This window comes from Syngnathus scovelli, chromosome 5 (genome assembly GCF_024217435.2).
Source record: "Syngnathus scovelli strain Florida chromosome 5, RoL_Ssco_1.2, whole genome shotgun sequence".
Classification (NCBI taxonomy): domain Eukaryota; kingdom Metazoa; phylum Chordata; class Actinopteri; order Syngnathiformes; family Syngnathidae; genus Syngnathus; species Syngnathus scovelli.
In genome coordinates this window covers 14,201,006-14,206,798 of record NC_090851.1, presented here as the reverse complement: position 1 = coordinate 14,206,798, position 5,793 = coordinate 14,201,006, and the positions used below count along the sequence as shown (strand labels likewise).

At 42.1% G+C, this 5,793-nt stretch overlaps 1 non-coding gene across 1 annotated transcript; it reads right to left on the bottom strand.

Annotated features, from left to right (window-relative positions):
- Positions 1–237: 237 nt before the first annotated feature.
- On the bottom strand, positions 238–310 carry trnat-ugu (transfer RNA threonine (anticodon UGU)). Its single transcript has one exon. It is a non-coding gene; the product is annotated as a tRNA-Thr (tRNA).
- Between the last annotated feature and the right edge of the window lie 5,483 nt (positions 311–5,793).

Genomic DNA, 5,793 nt, shown 5'->3' with positions numbered 1-5,793 from the left:
TGATTACATGCCTTAAAGCAGGGACGTACAAGGCCCAAATTTTGCCTTGGGAGTTTGAGCTGAAGAGGCTCCAGATAATTTTTATTTTGCTTCTTCTGCTGCTTAGCAAGGACCCAAACACTAAACAATGAGGTCACGGTCTTATCATAATTTGCAGGAGATGTGTCGCACGGCGGTGCATTTATGCTTTGTGCGCGGCTGTGTCACATCTCCTGGCTGGTTACAAAGGTTTCATGAAGGCCCCAGTGAGATTTGAACTCACGACTCCTGGTTTACAAGACCAGTGCTCTAACCCCTGAGCTATGGAGCCCATGATTTACAGACTGATTACATGCCTTAAAGCAGGGACGTACGAGTCCCAAATTTTGCCTTGGGAGTTTAAGCTGAAGAGGCTCCAGTTAATTTTTATTTTGTTTCTCCTGCTGCATAGCAAGGACCCAAACACTAAACAATTAGGTCATGGGGATTTTAGGTATACTTCGCATAATACAGTGATCCCTCATTTTTTGCAGGAGATGTGTGTGTTCCACGGCGGTGCATTTTTCCTTTGTGCGCGGCTGTGTCACGTCTCCTGGCTGGTTACAAATGTTTTTTGAAGGCCCCAGTGAGATTTGAACACACGACCGCTGGTTTACAAGACCAGTGCTCTAACTCCTAAGCTACAGAGCCCATGAATTACTAGTTTACAGACTGATTACGTGTCTTAAAGCAGGGACGTACGAGGGCCAAATTTTGCCTTGGGAGTTTGAGCTGAAGAGGCTCCTGGTAATTTTTATTTTGTTTCTCCTGCTGCATAGCAAGGATCCAAACACTAAACAATGAGGTCATGGTGATTTTAGGTCTTATCACTTTTGTATTATACTATGCACAATACAGTGATCCCTCATTTTTTTGCAGGAGATGTGTTCCACGGCGGTGCATTTTTCTTTTGTGAGCGGCTGTGTCACGTCTCCTGGCTGGTTGTCTGCATTCACACACAAACACCTTCCATTTGATTCCCGTTTGCCTGATCCGCTATGTAATGAGATGCCACCACAACGCACAACGCTAGCTCGCTGACCGGCTCGTCACTCGCCTTGTGTACCTGCTCTGCTGGCATTCCAGCTTCCCTTTTCCTCTTTTTGCATTCCCTAAATAAACAGTCCATGTTGCACATGGTTGTCCTGCCTTCTTCGTGACAGGCTGGCTACCGTGCTTCTCGCGTTTGTTTGCAGTGACACGCATTGCTCAGAGGCACGCCCCGCGCTATCAGCGTGTATATAAACCCACGAAGTAACACATTCGCGAAAGTTGAAGCGCAACGTGGCGAGGGATCACTGTATATCCGTCAATACTGCAGGGGTATCAACCTGTTTTTTGTCGCGGCCCGCATAGTTCATAGTTCCGTTCATAGTTTATGACTGTATGGGTCTATCCTCCTTTGGTGCAAATTAAAATAATATTCTGCCAAAGCAGTGGTCCCCGAGTTTCTATTTGGTTATAATAGTGGTCCCTTGGACAAAACCAATTGAAAATCCCTGCTCTATTACATGGAGATTACTATCTGTGGGAGCCTGTATTGAAGATTTTGTTGACCAGAAAAAAAAAAGGTGTTACACTGGCACAGGCAATGACGCCTTCTGTCAGAGTCCAAGATTGTTAGATTATATCTATCTGAACCAGGCAGGGAAACTTGTTCAAGTCTCTCCCAAGATCTACAGATGGAGAGGTGAGAGGAATTTTATTTGTGTTGACTGATGACAGCTCCTGCGAAAACAATATGACTTGCAATGAACTACTGACGCTCTGCAGAATGGGCCAAGGAGGAAAGACAGCCCTTGACCATGGGGGAACTTCCACTGGAATTAAACTAACTCTGCGTATACAAGAGGGGAAAATTACAATTATGATAATGCATCTTCAAAGATAGACATGTGCTTCACTTTCAGTAAGTACGCTTGACACTAGCTTAATATGTTTTATGTTTTAATGCTGACAAAGGTTTTATGATGCTACAGTTAGAATCCTATTCGTAACAGCATCCATTGTCAGTACTGTATTTCTCTGACTTGTAATATATGTATGAGCATCATACAGGCACGATGGCCGATTTTTTTTCCCCCAGGGCTGAGGGGGGAACTTGACCGATGTGTGTGGAAGGTAAGAAAAATAAAAACAATTTTCATGATTTCGCTTACTCAAGGTTTTATTTTTTTTCTCTGTGAAATTATGATACACATAAAAAGCATTCATATGTACAGAGGTGTGAAACTTTTATTGTCTTCTGAAGTGCATGATTTCTGTTTTTAGTATTCAGCAGAGATGTTTTGCCAGTCTATCCTTCATCCGCTCCCTGGGCACTGTTCCGTCCTCTTCCGTCTGTCCTTATTCATATAATCATACCTCTCTCCCTGTCCATCCTCATCATTGGAATGGGCTTCCATCACCAGTACGGTACCTCCATGCATCCTCCCTCCGTGTAAAAAAAAAAAAAAACAACAACAACAAAAAAGTCATAGGGTGTTTCAGGGTGTGCCCCACTTACTGGCCGATGACTGCTGGGATATGCTCCAGCATGCCCGCGACTACCATGGGGAAAAGTGGTACAGAAAATGGATGGATGGAATGAAATGGCATGGTAAGACACTGACACTAAAACACCACCAGATGGTAATATATTTCAAAATTTGGTTGACAGTGGAACTTGGAAAATAATTGATTGACAAGGTTATCGGTCATAAATAAGATTTAGAAAAATCACTACTTCACTTGCTTCTACTTTTGCCACCTCCTGAATGAAGAAACAAACTTTTTTTCTTTTTAACATTAATATTCGGTCTGAATGTGCAGATTACACACGCGAGACAAAGCTGAAACCAAATCCCATATCTTTGGCAGAATTCCATGTCAATGTGCCTAAACTGTTCGTCGGATGGACTAAGAGTCCTTCAGCAACTTCTAAGATTCTTTTATCTCCTTGAATTTATTGTACAATAAAATATTTATTTGTTCTGTTAAATGCAAGTTGGACTCACGTTTGGCTTGATGGGTAAAGTTTCCTCCATCATATGACTTTTCTTATGACTTGTGAGAGACTTCTTCACCGAAAACATTTTGCACTTGAGTTGACTGAGTCGTCTCAAGGGTTCAGCAGTTCTCCAACTGCCTATTGTGGTTCTGCGGTGTGACAGAAATAAGAGGCAGAAGAATGAGGGGACCAACAAAGACAGTTAAGACAAACTAATAACATAAAAAAGGTGAATAATAGAAAAGAGAACAAAGTTTAGTCTCATGCTGAGTCAAAAGCCAAAGAATAAAAATGCGTTTAGAGGTGAGTTTTAAATATGGGCTAACCTAACATTTCGTGGGAGTTTTATTCCAAAGAGAGGAACTGGCAACAGAAAAGACTCTATTCCCTCTGTGCTGTCGTTTAGTCCTTCATACCTCCAGTAGTGTTTCTTCAGCTAACCTGAGGTGGATAGTGATGGAGGAGCTATAGAGAGGTAAAATACATAAAAAGAACAATTAACGATTTAAACAATGCATGCAATGCATAACAACACCATAATGTATGCTTTATTTCACTGCCCTTTGGTGTAACATTTGCACATATGCTCTACTGACCCTATAAAAGTAAGGGTTATCAATTAACCCATGTAGATGAACAAGCTTTGTATTAAATCACTGGCTAAAATCCGTTATCTAATGCCACCCGTCTAAATGAAATATTTAACTGACAAATATATGACACTTCCGTTCATCAACATGCCGAAACTCTGGAGCAAAGGGCAGAACATAACTTACTATGCCTATAATGAATTACAGAGACCTCAGCAGCAACCTGACATGGAAAAAAATGTAGTAATGATGTAGGAGCTGTGGTATGCCCAACAACAACAACCTATATTGGCTCAAAAGTCATCCTCTCAGTGAAATTCCCTTCAACTTTCTTTACTTTTTCAAGCCTAAATATTATTGTTAAAGGGCTAGAGACATCCCTTTTTTTTTTCAATTAGAACGGAATTTGATAGAATGTATAAAGTGAACACATTTGCCGCATTGGAAATTAACAATGGACACCGATTACTAAGAATAAAGCTGAAATGAAATGCCAGTTTATCGATCGGGTCCCGCACGAAGCCAAACTGGCGGCGCCATTACTGTGACGTCACAAGATGTACATCTGGATGTCAACAAACCCAAACAACATGGCAGATGATAGCGACAGCTCCGTTTCTAGCGGCAATATTAGCATCATTTTATCCGATTCAGAAACCTCTTTTGACGCAGAATATGATGAATCTAGCAGTTCACTTGAGCTGAGCTGAGCACATTTTCTGAAATCTGCCCCTCCCGTCACTCTGGTTAGGTTGGCATAGTAAAAAGTGCTCTTGGCGGCTTTAGAGTGCCGAGTTGATCTCGGCACATGGAGACATGACCACCTGCAACGTTTGGTTTAGGTTTTATAAGCATTTTTAATTTTATTGCTTAAATCGCATTTTCTCGACGAGCTGAGCACGTTTCCTGAATTGTGCCTCTCCCGTCACTGTGGTTAGGTTGGCATAGTAAAAAGAGTAGAGTGCCGAGTTGACCACTGCGAATGAAGAAATGAACATCTGCAGCGTTTGGTTTAGGTTCTAGGCGCATTTTTTATTTTATTTCTTAAATCGCATTTTTTCGACGAGCTGAGCACGTTTTCTGAATTGTGCCCCTCCGGTCACGCTTCGACATACTTTTCAAAGTCAAAGTCTCAAAGTCTCCTTTATTGTCAATTCCTCCGCATGTCAAGACACACAAAGAGATCGAAATTACGTTTCTCACTATCCCAGGGTGACAAGACAGCGTTCACAACGCACATACAAGTAAACAACACAGGAAAAATAAAACAAGAAGATGAACAACAAGAGTGATAGCACGCTAGCCGCTCTCGATGCACAGCAGAGTCCGGAAAGATAAGACAGAGTTCACAACGCACATACAAGTAAACAACACAGGAAAAATAAAACAAGAAGATGAACAATAAGAATGATAGCACGCTAGCCGCTCCCGATGCACAGCAGAGTCTGGAAAGATGACAGTCAACCAGGCCACTGTGAACACGAGCACACAGCAGGCACGCACTCTCTGGTTCATGGATCCTATCAGGCGAACTCAACACATCTTGTCGTCCCGCGAACGAACGTACGCCAGGATAGTGGAAGGCACGGCTAGGCGAGCTGGGTTGGCCGCAAACCTGGCCCGACGTCTCCGCGCTGGCCCCTCTTCTCTTTTTGTTTACATTCACTGAAGCTAAACGCGTACAACTTGAGACGTCATGAGACGTCACTTCCGGCTGGCGGCTCGGTGCAGTCAAACTCGTCTGTGTGGCAAATTTAAATGATATTTTTCAGAGCAACAGCTTCCTTTTCGTTGTTTCGAGCGTCAATTTATATTTATAGGCCCATCAGCTAACTAAAACCGATTTATACATATACCGGTGTCTCTAGCCCTTTAATGGATCTTGTTCTAAGATGATGAACCTTTTTAAGATCATTAACATGAGCTATCATTAACACGATTCACGTAAAATTAAACTGTAGATACAATATAATTAGCTAAGAATATTTGAGTCTGTTTTTATGAAGCAGCGCTTAAGAAGGTATATCCGTGCTTACTTATCTCCTGTCACCGCAAATTGCCATTGTTGAGAGATTATCCCAAGGCATTACAAATCCACAACACCTTGCCATGGTTTCCATAATATACGCCCTAAATAACCTCAACTGGCTGTACCTGTGTGATTCAGCTCCAGCTAAGAGGAACTTTATTAAACTG